Here is a 17,546-nt window from a genome sequence, read left to right as displayed (position 1 = left end):
ACTGGTTGGATCTCCTTGCAGTGGCTTATTGTTGATCGATTCTCTTTTGCCAGCTTGGATTCCAGATGTTGATCAAGTAGTGTTCAGTTTTGCTCTGATTAATTGCATCAGTTCTGTCTTCATTCAGTTCAGTTCAGTTCCGTCTCAGTCGTGTCAAACTCTTTGCGACCCCATGGACTGCAGCACGCCAGGCCTCTCTGTTTTCATTAGCTTTTGTCAATTAATGTCAGCATTGGGTTCATTTCTTCTCTTTTGCTGCCAAAGTTACTACCATTTGAACCTGTCACCACTTTCCTTTTTGATGTAAAGTCTTACCCATAATCATGATGTCAAAAACAGACAAAACAGAGCTGTTCTGATGAAGAGGAACAAACCCACCTGTTCAGTCCTTGCCAACTGGCTCTCAGCTCCATTCCCACATCTACCCCCTCACACACATTGTGAATGTTTAGGTACTTCCATAGGCTCCTATGACCCCAGAACTTAATTTGTTAAACACCACCTTAAAAAAGAACAAACAGCTATGTCCCTCATTCTTGATATTACTGATATCTTGATATTAACAAAGAGAATGATCATTTTCTCCCCTTCAGGCCAAATCACAAGCCAGGCCTACTCAACAAAATCTATACCATTTTACTGAAAAGCAAAAAAAAAAAAAAAAAAAAAAAAAAGGAAGAAAATATAGATGTCAAGTTAAAAGAAACACTACTTCAAAGAAGGCCATTGACCCCAAACAATCAATAAATCCCTCTAAAACATTATGGCTTGAAAGTATTTACATGTACTCTATCTCATTGAATCCTCAGAGTGTACCTGTATAGGTGGATTCTATTAAGAGTGAACAACAAGAGTTCTCACTAAGTGATCAAAACTGCAGTCAGACTACTAGGACTCCTGAAGAACTTTCTGAGTGACTTGAGGACTGATGACTTGTTTCCCATTCCCCCCACCCCAGACATCTATCTGACAAACTTCTGCCATTTAGAGTAATCTGAGTGTGCCCCTCCTAGTTCCTGCAGCCTGACGGAACCCAGAGACCTCACCCTCTTCTGTCCCTCTTCAGTAAATGACAGGCCGACCTCACCCGTCTCCAGCCGACAATCTGTATTCCTATGGGTTTTCCCTCTGTTCATTTCAACTAGGAAGTAAGGCATCATTAACACATGTTTTTAATCTTTGCACTTCTTTCATTACTGTGAGATTCAACACTACACTGAATATATGTTGATTAGATGTTTTATTTTTTATTTCCTGTTTTGAGAATTGTATGTTTATGATTGTTGCCCATTTATCTACTAGAATGCCATTCAGTTCAGTTCAGTTCAGTTGCTCAGTTGTGTCCGACTGCAACCGTATGAATCGCAGCACGCCAGGCCTCCCTGTCCATCACCAACTCCCGGAGTTCACTCAAACTCACGTCCATCGAGTCAGTGATGCCATCCAGCCATCTCATCCTCTGTCGTCCCCTTCTCCTCCTGCCCCCAATCCCTCCCAGCATCAGAGTCTTTGCCAATGAGTCAACTCTTCGCATGAGGTGGCCAAAGTACTGGAGTTTCAGCTTTAGCATCATTCCTTCTAAAGAAATCCCAGGGCTGATCTCCTTCAGAATGGACTGGTTGGATCTCCTTGCAGTCCAGGGGACTCTCAAGAGTCTTCTCCAACAGCACAGTTCAAAAGCATCAATTCTTCGGTGCTCAGCTTTCTTCACAGTCCAACTCTCACATCCATACATGACCACTGGAAAAACCATAGCCTTGACTAGACGGACCTTTGTTGGCAAAGTAATGTCTTAGCTTTTCAATATGCTATCTAGGTTGTTCATAACTTTCCTTCCAAGGAGTAAGCGTCTTTTAATTTCATGGCTACAGTCACCATCTGCAGTGATTTTGGAGCCCCAAAAAATAAAGTCTGACACTGTTTCCACTGTTTCCCCATCTATTTTCCATGAAGTGATGGGACCAGATGCCATGATCTTCAGTTTCATCAAGAGGCTTTTTAGTTCCTCTTTACTTTCTGTCATAAGGGTGGTGTCATCTGCATATCTGAGGTTATTGATATTTCTCCCACCAATCATGATTCCAGCATGTGCTTCATCCAGCCTAGCATTTCTCATGATGTACTCTGCATAGAAGTTAAATAAGCAGGGTGACAATATACAGCCTTGACGTACTCCTTTTCCTATTTCATTAATTCATAAGAATGTCATTACTTAGTTACCTAAAAATTTTCTATGACAGTCAAGAGAAATCCATGAATTCTATTAAAAATATAAAATATCACAATCAGTAAGGCTTTGTTGTTTCAAAGCAATCCTGCAAGTATGTCTAAATGAATCATGTCAGTTTATTAAAATCCCAGACCTGTACCTGCTTTGTTAAGTTATTTGAGATGTTGGAGTTTGTTTACCAGATATTGTTAGCTTGAACATTAAACAAATACTGGTTCAGGAAACCTGATATTCAGGTTTGATCTTGTTTATGACTCTTTCTGCCACAGCAACTGAACATTTCATCCAAAAGAAAAAGAATACATGTTCTTTTCAGCCATGAAATTAAAAGACGCTTTCTCCTTGAAAGAAAAGCTATGACAAACCTAGACAGCATATTAAGAAGCAGAGACATTACTTTGCCAACAAAGGTCTGTATAGTCAAAGCTATCATTTTTCCAGTAGTCATGTATGGATGTGAGAGTTGAACCATAAAGAAGGCTGAGCGTCGAAGAATTGGTGCTTTTGAACTGTGGTGTTGGAGAAGACTCTTGAGAGTCCCTTGGACTGCAAGGAGATCAAACCAGTCTATCCTAAAGGAATCAACCCTGAAAATTCGTTAGAAGTACTGATGCCAAAGTTCCAATATTTTGCCCACCTAATGTGAAGAGCTGACCCATCAGAAAAGACCCTGATGTTGGGAAAGATTGAAGGCAGGAGGAGAAGCAGACGACAGAGGATGAGATGGTTGGATGGCATCACTGACTCAAAGGACATGAGTTTGAGCAAGCTTCTGGAGATGGTGAAGGACAGGGAAGCCTGCTGTGCTACAGTGCACGGGGTCACAAAGAGTCAGACACGACTGAGTGACTGAACAACAATATGTTCTTCTCAAGGGCACGTGGAGCATTCTCCAGGATTGGTCACATTCTGGACAACATACTGAGCCTCAGTGATTTTAAGAAAAGTGAAATCATATCAAAAACCATTTCCAACCACAATACTATGAGATTAAATATCACTACAAGAAAAAAACTAAAAAACACAAACACGTGGAGGTTAAACAATATTTTACTTAAAAAACCAATGGATCATTGAAGAAAGCAAAAAGTACATAGAAACAAATGGAAATGAAAGCATAAGCATGATGATCCAAAATTATGGAATGCAGCAAAAGCAGTTTTAAGAAGGAAGTTTATAGCAATACGATCTTACCTCAGAAAGCAAGAAATATCTCAAATAAACAACCTATCCTTATACCTAAAGCAATTGGAGAAAGAAGAGCAAACAAAAGCCAAAGCCAGTGGAAGAAAAGAAATAAAGATCAGAGCAGAAATAAATGGAATAATGATAAAGAAAACCACAGAAAAGATCAATAAAATTAAAAGCTGATTCTTTAAAAAGACAAGCAAAATTGATAAACCTTTAACCTGACTCATCAAGGAAAAAAAAAAAAGGGAGAGGAATTAAATCAATAAAATTTTGAAATGGAAAAGGAGAATTTACAATTGACACCACAAAAATGTACAGGATCGTAAGAGACTACTACAAGCAACTATACTTCAATAAAATAGACAATATAGAAGAAATGGACAAATTCTTAAAAAGGTACACTCTCCCAAGTCTGAAAGAGAAGAACTAGAAAATATAAACAGACCAATCACAGGTACTTAAATCAAAACTGTGATTTTAAAACCACAAAACAAAAGCCTGGGACTTAGCAGCTTCACAGGTGGATTCTATCAAACATTTGGAGAGGAGCTAATACCTATCTTTCTGAAACTATTCCCAAAAATTGCAGAGGAAGGAAAACTCCCCAGCTCATTTTATGAGACCACCATCACCCTGATATACCAAAACCAAACAAAGATACCACCGAAAAAGAAAGTTACAGGCCAATAGTATTGATGAAAATATATGTAAAAATCCTCCACAAAATACAAGCAATCTGAAACCAGCAATACATTAAAAGGATCACACACCATGATCAAGTAGGATTTATTCCAGGAATGCAAGGATTTTTCAGTATCCACATCCAATCAATGCGATACACCACATCAAAAAACTGAAGAATAGAAACCATATGATCATCTCAACAGATGCAGAAAAAGTTTTGACAAAATTGTACACCCACTTATGATAAAAGCTCTCCATAAAGTGGTCACAGAAGAATCTACCTCAACATAATAAAGGCCATGTATGACAAACCTATAGCTAACATCATACTCAACAGCAAAAAGCTGAAACCATTTTCTCTAAGATCAAGAATAAGACACAGATGTTCAACCTCACCACTTTTACTCCACATATCTTTCAAAGTCTTAGCCATGGCAATCAGAGAAGAAAAAGAAATAAAAGGAATTTAAGTTGGAAAAGAAGTAAAGCTGTCACTGTCTGCAGATGACATGATACCGAGAGAGTCAGTTCCTAGGCAGGTTGATAAGAAGTCCCGGGTCCCCAAGGAGGAGGAAGGGGTCTGAGGCTCTCAAAGTGGAGATAGGGGTCTAGAATTCTCAAGGAGGAGGAAAGGACAAATATCTTTTTTTTTTTTTCTACTCTATGTTCCTTAGTCTTAGTCACATAAAATGTTTTTTTTTCTCTAAGCCTGGAACTGATGATTATACAACAAATAACTCAGTTTAAACTCTGTACTAAAGATTATATAACAACATGTATCCTGCTTGAGGACAGTTTCTCCTTCCTGAAAACCTTCTGGCTAATCCTGTTATCTTAAAATGTAAATTACAGGAGTGGGTAATTGTTGTAAGTGGGTAAAAGTTGTAAGATCTTTACAACCTTGAGATATTCTTTTGATTTATTGCAATAACTAATTAAAAAATTATATGACTCCCTTACTTAGACTAGCAAGGGGGGCACTCTCCAACCCCATTTCTGATGTCTATGTTAGAAGCTGTCTCTATCTCTTTTCACTTTAATAAAACTCTGCTATACAAAAGGTCTTGAGTGATCAAGCCTGGTCCCTGGTCCTGAAGTTAAATCTTCTTTGGATATCACGATTCTGACACCATAAGCCATCAATACTATACATAGAAGATCCTGAAGATGCTACCAGAAAACTACTAGAGCTCAGCAATGAATTTGGTAAAGTTACAGGATATAAAATTAATATACAGAAATCTGTTGTGTTTCTATAAACTAACAACAGAAGACCAGAAAGAGAAATTAAGGGGGAAATCCCATTTACTATTGCATCAAAAAGAATAAAATACCTAGGAATAAAGCTACCTAAGAAAGCAAAAGGCCTGTAATCTGAAAAGTATAACTTGCTGGTGAAAGAAATAAAAAATCACACAGATAGGATATACCATGTTCTTAGATTGGAAGAATCAATATTGTAAAAAATGAATATAATACCCAAGGCAATCTACAGATTCAATGCAATCTCTATCAAATTATCAATGACATTTTCCACAGAACTAGAATAAAAAAAATCGTAAAATTTATAGGGAGACAAAAAAGACCCTGAATATCCAAGGTAATTTTAAGAAAAACAGAGCTGGAAGAATCAGGGTCCCTACCTTCCAACTCTACTACAAAGCTATAGTCATCAAAACAGTGTGATACTGGTACAAAAAAATAGAAATATATACCAAATGGAACAGGATTAAAAGCCCAGAAATAATCTACAATCAATTGATGCACCTATGGTCAACTCCTGCACCTACAGTCAATTAATCTATAACATAGGAGGCAAGAATATACAACAGAGAAAAGACAATGACTTCAATAAATTGTGCTGGGAAAACTGGGCAGATACATGTGAAAAAAAATGAAGCTAGGACATTGTTTAATGCCATACACAAAAATAAACTCAAAATGGATTGAAGATCTAAATGTAAGCCCAGATACTATAAAACTCTTAGAGAAAAACACAGGCAAAACACTCTTTGATATAAATTGCAGCAACATATTTTTGGGTACACCTCATAGAGTAATAGAAATGAAAACAAAAATATTCAAAATGGGACCTGATTAAACTTGAAAGCTTCTGCACAGCAAAGGAAACCATAAACCAAACAAAAAGACAACTTATAGAATGGGAGAAAATATCTGCAAACAAAGCAACTAAGCAACTGACAAGGGCTTAATCTCCAAAATTTAGAAACACCTCATGCAGCTCAATATCAAAATAAATAAATAAATAAACAATCAAGTCAAAAAAAAAAAAAAAAAAAGGGCAGAACACCCAAAGAAACATTCTCCAGGGAAGACATACAGATGGCCAATAGGCACATGAAAAAATGCTCAACACCACTATTAGAGAAATGCAAGTCAAAACTACAATGAGGTACCCCCTTACACCAGTCAGAATGGGCATCATCAAAGTCTATAAACAATAAATGCTGGAGAGGATGTGGAGAAAACAGTATTCTCCTACCCTGTTGGTGGGAATGTAAATTGATACAGCCACTATGGAGAACAGTATGGAGGATCCTTAAGAAACTGAAAATAGAGCTACCATGTGACCCAGCAATCCCACTCCTTGGCTTATATCTGGAGTAAGCCATGGTTCGAAAGGATATATGTATCCAATGTTCATAGCACCACTGTTTACAATAGCCAAGACGTGGAAGGAGCCTAAATGTCCATTGACAGATAAATGGATAAAGAAGATGTGTATAGATGTGTATATATATATATATATGTATATATACAGTGGAATATATATACAGTGGAATATATGGCACATATATACAGTGGAATATTACTCAGCTATTAAAAAGAATGAAATAATGCCATTTGCAGCAACATGGATGGATCTGGAGATTATATCATACTAAGTGAAGTAAGTCAGAAAAACAATTATCATATGATATCTTTTATATGTGGAATCTTTAAAAAATGAACTTACTCGCAAAACAGGAACAGACTCAGAGAATGAATTCATGGTTACCAAAGAGTTGGACAAGACTTAGTGACTGAATAACAACAAAAGCTAAAAAAAAATAAATGAGTTACCCAGGAGTGAGCATGTTCTTTGCATATTCCAAAAGAAATAATAAAAATATTGGTTTGAAAACATAGGTTGTTGTTGTTCAGACATGTCCAACTCTGCAACCCCATAGACTGCAGCAAGCCAGGCCTCCCTGTCCATCACCATCTCCCTGAGCTTGCTCAAACTCATGTCCATTGAGTCGGTGATGCCATCCAACCATCTCATCCTCTCTTGGCCCTTCTCTTCCTGCCTTCAATCTTTCCCAGCATCAGGGTCTTTTCCAATGAGTCAGTTCTTCTCATCAGGTGGCCAAAGTATTGGAACTTCAGCTAATTTCCTTGAAGTGATGGGAGTGGATGCCATATCGTAGTTTTTTGAATGTTGAGTTTTAAGCTTACTTCTTTACTCTCCTCTTTCACTTCCATCAAGAGGCTCTTTAGTTCCTCTTCACTTTCTGTCATAAGGGGGGTGTCATTTGCATATCTGAGATTATTCAGATTTCTCTAATCAATCTTGATTACAACTTGTGCTTCATACAGCCCAACATTTTGCATGATGTACTCTGCATTTAAATTAAATAAGCAGGATAACAATATGCAGCCTTGACGTTCTCCTTTCCCAATTTTCAACCAGTCTGTTGTTCCATGACCGGCTCTAACTGTCGTTTCTTGACCTGCATATGGATTTCTCAGGAGGCAGGTATCCCCATCTCTTTGAAAATTTTCCAGTTTGTTGTGATCCTCACAGTCAAAGGCTTTAATATAGTCAATGAAGCAGAAGTAGATGTCAACTATATTTTCTAAAGAACCATAGTATCATGCTACCAAACAGTTCTCATGTTCTCTCACATGAGAGAGGGGAGAGGAAAATGTCTATTTGCCAAATTAATATTACTGTACACCATACATCTAGGTATTTCTGTTACTGTAATCATAGGATATGACAGCCTATCTCATTGAGGCAAGAAGGATATGTAGATCTGGGAAGTGATTGATGAGGGAATACTTGATCAGAAACTAAGGAAGGACCTTGACTCCAGAAACGAAAGATTTGATTCATTATGCTGAAAATGTGAATATCTCCCAAATAAGAAATGAGAAATTAATAGCAGGCTGAAAATATTCACTGATGGAAAATGAGTCAACTTCTATCAGAAGAACTTATTCCAACCTCAGAAGAAAGATGATATCTGAGATTCTAACCAATAAAGGGATCAGAGCTCAATAAAATGATCTGAACAGTAAATGGATTTGACAAAGAAGGTGACCAAAGGTAGAAAGAACTTTTACAGGATAGGGAATGTATTATATATTGGTCCAGGAATAACCCAAAGTCAAAGAGTCCGGGCAAGATCTGAGAAGGCCAGGGCAGCTGCAGAGAAGCACTGCAGAGCTGAGTCACTTGGGCCCAACACCAGAGATTCTGGTTGTTCAGTCGCTAACCTGTTTCAGTGGCAGGGCCACAAGGAGGGGAAGAGTCCAGCGATGAGTGGGTGGCTCAGCCAAAGATGTCAAAATGAAACTCGAGTTAAATTAGTGAGAATACTGGGCTCTTCTGTTTCTGTAGCATTGTGTTGGCTTTGTTTTCCCTCTCTGAGCTTCCCAGTCCTGGTGGTGGTTTGCTAAAGTTTTACAGCATCTATATTAGCCTAGCCGTCCAACAGTCCCCCTTTCTAAAGAGTGAACACTGAAAAATTGTAATGCAGTACAATTTTATATTACTCATTTAACCTTTGTAGTGCACTAGTAAATAAAATACCCAAACTACTGAAATTTCTTTTTTTTTTCCTTTACCTTCTTTCCTTTCAACAGATATTAATTGATGCAGTGAGTAAAGAGAAGCAAAGAAATGCACCAGAATAATTTAGGAAAGTTGTCTTAGCAAAAGAAGATTCCTTACCTCCACCATGAGAAATGCTGATTCAACCGATCTTGGTTGATATATACATTAAATTCAAGGGAAAGTATAAACTTTCTCTGAGGAAAAAAAAAAAAATTTTTTTTTTTTTTTTTTTTTCATTTACACGGCTGCCCTGAGGACAAAGGGAATTCTCCATACCTTAGCTGGAAAAGTAGGAGGATTAGCGAACTCCTGAGGGCCAGACCTTAAAAGTAGGCAGCACCAGCTATTTGAGTTCTGGAACCTGGGAGGAACTACTGAAAATATTGCAGATTGAGGAAGAAAGAGAGGCAAACTACCGGGCTCCAGCCCTGGTTGGATCCAGGGATTCCCTCGGGAGGACGGCGTTGGTGAAAAAGATAGCAAAGCAGAGAGATTAGGGGCTCGTTATAACTGGTTTACGCAGAAAGTCAATAAAACCCGTGACATGAGGTTTGCTCTGACCACGGAGGCCACAGGCGCCCTCTCGAATCGCTGAAGGTGCCCCACCTTAGGCACCTTCTCGAGTGGGTCTTAGAAGCCCAGGCAAGTAAGTGGTCCCAGAGGACCCCCGCACACCAATTAAATGTCCAGAAGGAAGAACAGAAAAGAAAAGGAGAGAAAAGGAAGCAAGAAAGAAAGACATGGGGAGACCAAGCTTTGAGCAAGGCCCGTAGCGTTATTTTCAAAGGGAGCTTATATACTTTAAGTTGTGCATAGAGGGTAATAGGGGGTGTAAAATCATGCAAAGTCAGCAGTCTTTGATCCTTATCGAGACCAGGCTTTCTTTTCTGCAAACTTATCGTATACAAATGGTTTAGGTGATTTACATCATCTTCTGGCCAGAAGGCCTATTAACATTTTATGACTCTGATAAAGGTTTGTCAACCATAAGACTTATTTTCTCTAAGAGTAATTATTTTAAGGTTTGGCGCCATCCTCCGAAGGTGTTAGATACAGTTGCATTCCTATAGGGCAAAGGTGCACTGGGCTTACAACAAAGGAAAGAATTTATTACCTTAAGGGTCTAAAGTTGTTAGCACCAAGGCCACTACTTATTTTTTCTATATACCAACTATATTAATTAATACACTTCTAAGGATACAATACAGGGGATGTGGAAACTTGGCAGCAAGCAAAATTCTCCAAACCAGGCTTCAGCAATATGTGAACCGTGAACTTCCTGATGTTCAAGCTGGTTTTAGAAAAGGCAGAGGAACCAGAGATCAAATTGCCAACATCCGCTGGATCATAGAAAAATCAAGAGAGTTCCAGAAAAACATCTATTTCTGCTTTATTGACTATGCCAAAGCCTTTGACTGTGTGGATCACAATAAACTGTGGAAAATTCTGAAAGAGATAGGAATACCAGACCACCTGATCTGCCGCTTGAGAAATTTGTATGCAGGTCAGGAAGCAACAGTTAGAACTGGACATGGAACAACAGACTGGTTCCAAATAGGAAAAGGAGTTCGTCAAGGCTGTATACTGTCACCCTGCTTATTTAACTTATATGCAGAGTACATCATGAGAAACGCTGGGCTGGAAGAAACAAAAACTGGAATCAAGATTGCCGGGAGAAATATCAATAACCTCAGATATGCAGATGACACCACCCTTATGGCAGAAAGTGAAGAGGAACTCAAAAGCCTCTTGATGAAACTGAAAGTGGAGAGTGAAAAAGTTGGCTTAAAGCTCAACATTCAGAAAACAAAGATCATGGCATCCGGTCCCACCACTTCATGGGAAATAGATGGGGAAACAGTGGAAACAGTGTCAGACTTTATTTTTGGGGGCTGCAAAATCACTACAGATGGTGACTGCAGCCATGAAATTAAAAGACGCTTACTCCTTGGAAGGAAAGTTATGACCAATCTAGATAGCATATTCAAAAGCAGAGACATTACTTTGCCAACAAAGGTTCGTCTAGTCAAGGCTATGGTTTTTCCTGTGGTCATGTATGGATGTGAGAGTTGGACTGTGAAGAAGGCTGAGCACTGAAGAATTGATGCTTTTGAACTGTGGTGTTGGAGAAGACTCTTGAGAGTCCCTTGGACTGCAAGGAGATCCAACCAGTCCATTCTGAAGATCAGCCCTGGGATTTCTTTGGAAGGAATGATGCTAAAGCTGAAACTCCAGTACTTTGGCCACCTCATGCGAAGAGTTGACTCATTGGAAAAGACTGATGCTGGGAGGGATTGGGGGCAGGAGGAGAAGGGGACGACAGAGGATGAGATGGTTGGATGGCATCACTGACTCAATGGACGTGAGTCTCAGTGAACTCCAGGAGTTGGTGATGGACAGGGAGGCCTGGCGTGCTGGGATTCATGGGGTCGCAAAGAGTTGGACACGACTGAGCGACTGATCTGATCTGATCTGATTGGCTAAACAATGAAATCTTCTACTAGTTCTATTCTAACAATTTCTAACTCTCCGAGAGGCTCTATACTATTTGAATATCTTAAGCTTCCCATGCCTCTTGCGGTTGGGAGACTGTAAACAGTCCTAAGCGTTGCTCTAGGAATCCGGGTAAACCTGTCAGGCAAGTTAGAAAGTCATCAGAGGGGTTTGAATTGAAACACTCCTATTATGCCCAAGAGGCTAATTAACTAGAGCTCTAAGTTGATTTCCTTCAGAGAAAGGTGATCGGGGATAGCCCCCCGTTAATGTCAGAGGAGTTGGTGAAAGTCGTAAAATAGTAAAACAGACAGATTCTGGTTTTGGGGTAGACGCTCAGGCAGATTCGGGGGGCCCCTCGAGCTCTGACTCGCCTTGCCCGTCAGGGGTGTCCCGCATGACCTTGTCATGGGTGGGAACCTCCGTGCTGGCTCCCAGCAGCAAACAATGTCTGGAGTCTGCTATGGTTGTTGACAACTGTCTAGAGCGTTCCATCAAACTCCTCTTTACCAGTGAAGAATGGAAAATTTCAAGTTTGGAGATCAAAATTTGTGCATTTAATGCTGGGAAAGGGCCAGAGAAGGCATTCTCTTTGTGGGTTTGGTTTCTGAATCCTCAGCTTGTGAAAGAGGCTGTACAGGGAGAAATTAATACATGTAAACTGTTCCAAGAGTTCGAACTCTAGGGAGAAAGATGGCCCACAGATAGGAGGGCTAAATCAGCAAGGAGACTTTTGAAATACAAATTGAATGCCTCCCTGATGGGGAGGGGTAGTAGGGACCTGGAAGGACAGAGGACCAGCATAAAGCAGGCCCCCTCACTGGCAAAGTCAGAGTACAAGGAGCCCACTGCTGCTGGACAGGCCCAGGGTGTGAAATGGAATGAGAAGGGTGGCCAGTGGATCTGGAGATGCAGATGGGAGCTCTCAGCATAGGTATATTGAATAATAGTGTGTGTCCCTGGGAATCTAACTAACCAGGGGTCAGTTAAGGACAGTGATCACCTTACAACTGACCAGTGCATTGAAATCAACAAATAATGCCAACCTCACTTCAGGCTTTGTATCCATGTAATTACAAAGATGAGAAAAAATAAAATAAAATTGTCAAAAAGACCAGTGACATTTTAAAATCTAACCTCTATGCTGTATCAGTCACAGAGAACCGAATCTATTCAAGCTATTTAACCAGAAAAGGATTTATTACAGGCTATTACATAATCATTCAGTTCAGTTCAGTTTAGTCACTTAAAACACACACACTGGAAGGAGCTTCCAGAACAAATCCCAAAGCCACCATGTAGAACTTGGCCACCAACAAAGCTGCTTCCCTTGCCATGACCCAGAAGCTATCTGCTATTCTGGGCAGCAATTACCATAGCTGCTGGCTCCTGAACTATGTCAGGGATGCTACCAACTGTCCCAGCCAAAGGAATAACTCAAGCTTTGCCTCTCTCCCCACTTAACTCAGTTCCAGATTCAAGTCTCCCACCAGTGCCTCTGTTTGGCTGAGCCTGATGAACATTCAGAACCTGGGAGCAAGGGCCTCTGGGAGATGAAGTTTTTGCTTTCCAGACTCTGCAGTGGAGTAAGTAATCCTGAAAAGGGGCTGGATGAGGTACCGAGTGAACCAGATACAATCTACACCCCCGACGTTAAACAGTGTTGAGACTGAACAAATGAAAAAGAAAGAAAACAACTATGAGGAAACCTCAGGGAATTTTGAGTGTTTTCATGGACAAAAACATAACTGGGAAATCAATGGTACCTTTAGATTATGAGAGGCTTGGGGTACTTTGGAGTGGGATGAGTACTGCTGTGATGTAAGCATATTGTCAAGCAACAGGGTATGATGTGGTAGCTCTGAAATGTCTCTAGGGGCTCTTTTTTTTCCGTTTTGCCCGTTCAGCACTGGTTCTTCCCCTCCTTCTGGGAAATACACAGTCATGTGGCTCAGTGTAAGTCTGGGATGATCGGGGCATCTGCGATCTCTAGCTACAGTGATTGGTCCAAGGACAGGCACGTGACCCAAGCCAGAGCAATCAGAGGCCTTGCTGAGGGTTATTCTGGCTGGGGCTCCAGGAGAAGCCTTGAGTGGCCTGCCCAACAATTCAGAATCCACATCCCAGTCCACTTCTGCTGTTCTCAAGTCAGCATCACAGGCACGGTCAATTTCTGAGGTGATAAAAGCTAAAAAATTTGAAGCTGCATTGTACAATTTCATTAAGTACCTTAAAGGGGTTACTTAACGTTCCAAAATTCACTTTTGTATATTTCATGGGAAAAGTGCATACTCAAATGACGTTTGAGACTGAAGTCTTAAGAAAATATGCTATTGTCTAAAAATTACTAGTTTTCCTTAAGCTGTTGATGAAAGCATAAACCATGAATAAGACCACATAAGGTTTTTTCTTTTTTTTTTTTTTAGAGTGAGTCCTATAAAACTGGGACTATTCCTGAAAAAGAAATTTTCTTTCATTTCTCAAAAAAAAAAAAAAAAAAAAAAGACTCATATCCTTTGTGAAACTGCAAACAGAAAATTCTGGTTAGTTGCCAGATCAAATGCTCTTTTTTCACTTTTTACCCAGTTAGTTTTTTTGCAGTATTTGATGTCATTTATAACCTCTCCCTTGTGCAACAGGAGGGAAAGAGGCAGGGCACAACTTCTGAAAGAATGGCATAGCCCAAGGACACAACATAAACTGATTAGAATCAAATGGGACCAAGATGGCAGACAGGACTAGACCCTAATCCTCAATCAGCAAGTGAAAAGGCACACCCAGAGGCGCTACGATAGCCCTGTTAAATGACCAAGGAGTGGGCAGCGGCCCAAATTCTGGAAATCTCCACTCCTTCCCCAAAATAGTTGGAATAACCCTCCCACTCATTAGCATATGAAATTACCCAGCCTATAAAAACTAACCACACCAAATTTCACAGCCGCATTCACCCTCTGCAATGGCCCACACTCTGTCTGTGGAGTGTGCTTCTCTCTCTCTGTATCTCAATAAATCCACTTCGTACCTATCACTTTGTCCCTCACTGAATTCTTTCTGCAATGAGACATCAAGAACCTGAGCTTCATTAGGTCCTGAAACCAGGTACTATGTGTTTTGTTGGGGTTTGAGTCCCAGCCACATGGGTTCAAGTCCCAAGCAAGGTTTTGGCTGGGTTTGAGTCCCAGCCATGTGGGGTTGAGTCCCAATCTGAGGTAAATAGTTTCACTTGCAATCTCTTACCTCCCTTTGGTTTTAGAGATACCACTCTTGATTTCTCTCCTGAACCGTGTATCTCTATTAACACTACTTATTTTGGAAAGTTTTCAACAGACTCCAGAAGAAGCTGCCCTCATCCCTCACAAGCCCATAACTCCCTTCTATCTTCCGTTTTTGATTCTTGACCCCATTGGTGAATCTAGAAGAAAGGCAGGACTCATCATTCAGTCCCATGGACTTGAGAACACAAGACAAAGTAAAGGGCAAGGCACAGAGGGATTCCTTGTCTTTGACCAGCTACTGACGATCATGTTTTATACCTGGATGAGTGCCAAAGTCAAAGCAAGTAAAACAAGTCTAACCTAGGAGCTCAGTGGAAATTAGGAGATAAAACATACAGCTTAAAAAGGAGATCTCAAGGACCTAAACAGACATTTCTCCAAAGAAGACATACAGATGAATAACAAACACATGAAAAGATGTTCAATATCACTTATTATTAGAGAAATAGAAATCAAAACTACAATGAGATATCACCTCACACTGGTCAGGATTGCCGTCATCAAAACACTACAAACAATCATGCTGGAGAGGATGTGGGGAAAAGAGAATGCTCTTGCATGGTTGTTGGGAATGTAAATTGATACAGCCACCATGGAGGAGAGTATAGAAAATCCTTAAAAAACTAGGAATACAGCTACAATATGACCCAACAATCCCACTACTGGGAATATAACCTGAGAAAACCATAATTGAAAAAGACACATGTACCCCATTGTTCATGGCAGCACTATTTACAATAGCTAAGACATGGAAGTAACCTAAATGTCCACAGATGAATGGATAAAGAAGTTGTGATACATAAATACAATGGAGTATTACTCAGCCATATAATGAAACGCATTTCAGCCAATACTATTGAGGTGGATGAACACAGAGCCTATTATACAGAGTGAAGTAAGTCAGAAAGAGAAAAACAAATATTGTATATTAATGTATATATATGAAATCGAGAAAGATGGTACTGATGAACATATTTGCAGGGCAGCAATGAGCTGCAGACAGAGAATAGACTTATGGACACAGGGTAGGGGGGTTAGGGAGGAAGGAGAGGGCGGGATATATGGAGAAAGTAACACAGAAACTTACATTACCATATGCAAAATAGATAGCCAGTGAGAATTTGCTGTATGACTCTGGGAACTCAAACCAGGCCTGTGACAACCTAGAGAGGTGGGAGGGACGTTCAAAAGGGAGGGGACATATTTATACCTATGACTGATTCATGTTGATGTATGGCAAAAACCCTTTTCACTTTCATGCATTGGAGAAGGAAATGGCAACCCACTCCAGTGTTCTTGCCTGGAGAATCCCAGGGACGGTGGAGCCTGGTGGGCTCGACTGCCGTCTATGGGGTCGCACAGAGTTGGACACGACTGGAGCTACTTAGCAGCAAGCAGCAGCATGGCAGGAACCAACACAATTGTAAAGCAATAATCCTTTAATTAATTTTTTTTAAAAGGAGCTCTCAAAACAGTAGGAAGTCTGAAGAGCTTCCCTGGTTCAGTTCAGTCACTCAGCATGATCTTAATTTTTTTTAATATTGAGTTTTAAGCCAACTTTTTCACGCTCCTCTTTCACTTCGTCTAAAGGCTCTTCAGTTCCTCCTTGCTTTCTACCATAAGAGTGGTGTCATCTGCATATCTGAGGTTATTGATGTTTCTCCCAGAAATCTTGATTCCAGCTCATGCTTCATCCAGCCTGGCATTTTGCATGATGTACTCTGCATTTAAATTAAATAAGCAGGGTGACAATATGCAGCCTTGATGTACTCCTTTCCCAATTTTGAATCAGTCCATTGTTCCATGTCCAGTTCTAATTGTCATTTCTTGACCAACATACAGATTTCTCAGGAAGCAGGTAAGGTGGTCTGGTATTCCCATCTTTTTAAGAATTTTCCACAGTTTGTTGTGATCCACACAAAGGCTTTGGCATAGTCAATAAAGCAGAAGTAGATGTTTTTCTGGAACTCTCTTGCTTTATCTATGTCCCAATGGATGTTAACAATTTGATCTCTGGTTCCTCTGCCTTTTCTCAATCCAGCTTGAACACCTGGAAGTTCTTGGTTCATGTACTGTTGAAACCTCTCTTGGAGAATTTTGAGCATTACTTTGCTAGTGTGTGAGATGAGTGCAACTGTGTGGTAGCTTGAACATTCTTTGGCATTGCCTTTCTTTGGGATTGGAATAAAAACTGACCTTTTCCAGTCCTGGGGCCATTGCTCAGTTTTCCAAATTTGCTGGCATATTGAGTGCAGCACTTTAACAGCATCATCTTTTAGGATTTGAAATAGCTCAGCTGGAATTCCATCCCTTTCACTAGCTTTGTTCATAGTGATGTTTTCTAAGGCCCATTTGACTTCACATTCCAGAATTTCTGGCTCTAGGTGAGTGATCACACAATCGTGGTTATCTAGGTCATTAAAATCTTTTTTGTACAATTCTTCTGCGTATTCTTGCTACCTCTTCTTCTGCTTCTGTTAGGGCCATACCGTTTCTGTACTTTATTGTGTCCATTTTCACATGAAATGTTCCCTTGGTATCTCTAATTTTCTTGAGATCTCTAGTCTTTCCCATTCTATTGTTTTCCTCTATTTCTTTGCACTGATCACTGAGGAGGACTTTCTTAACTCTCCTTGCTATTCTTTGGAACTCTGCATTCAAATGGGTATATCTTTCCTTTTCTCCTTTGCCTTTTGCTTCTCTTCTTTTCTCAGCTATTTGAAAGGCCTCCTCAGACAACCATTTTGCCTTTTTGCATTTCTTTTCCTTGAGGATGGTCTTGATCACTACCTCCTGTACAATGTCACAAATGTTTCTCTATAGTTCTTCA

The sequence above is a fragment of the Bubalus bubalis genome, chromosome 9 (assembly GCF_019923935.1).
Source record: "Bubalus bubalis isolate 160015118507 breed Murrah chromosome 9, NDDB_SH_1, whole genome shotgun sequence".
Taxonomy (NCBI): domain Eukaryota; kingdom Metazoa; phylum Chordata; class Mammalia; order Artiodactyla; family Bovidae; genus Bubalus; species Bubalus bubalis.
This window is presented reverse-complemented; position numbering follows the sequence as displayed.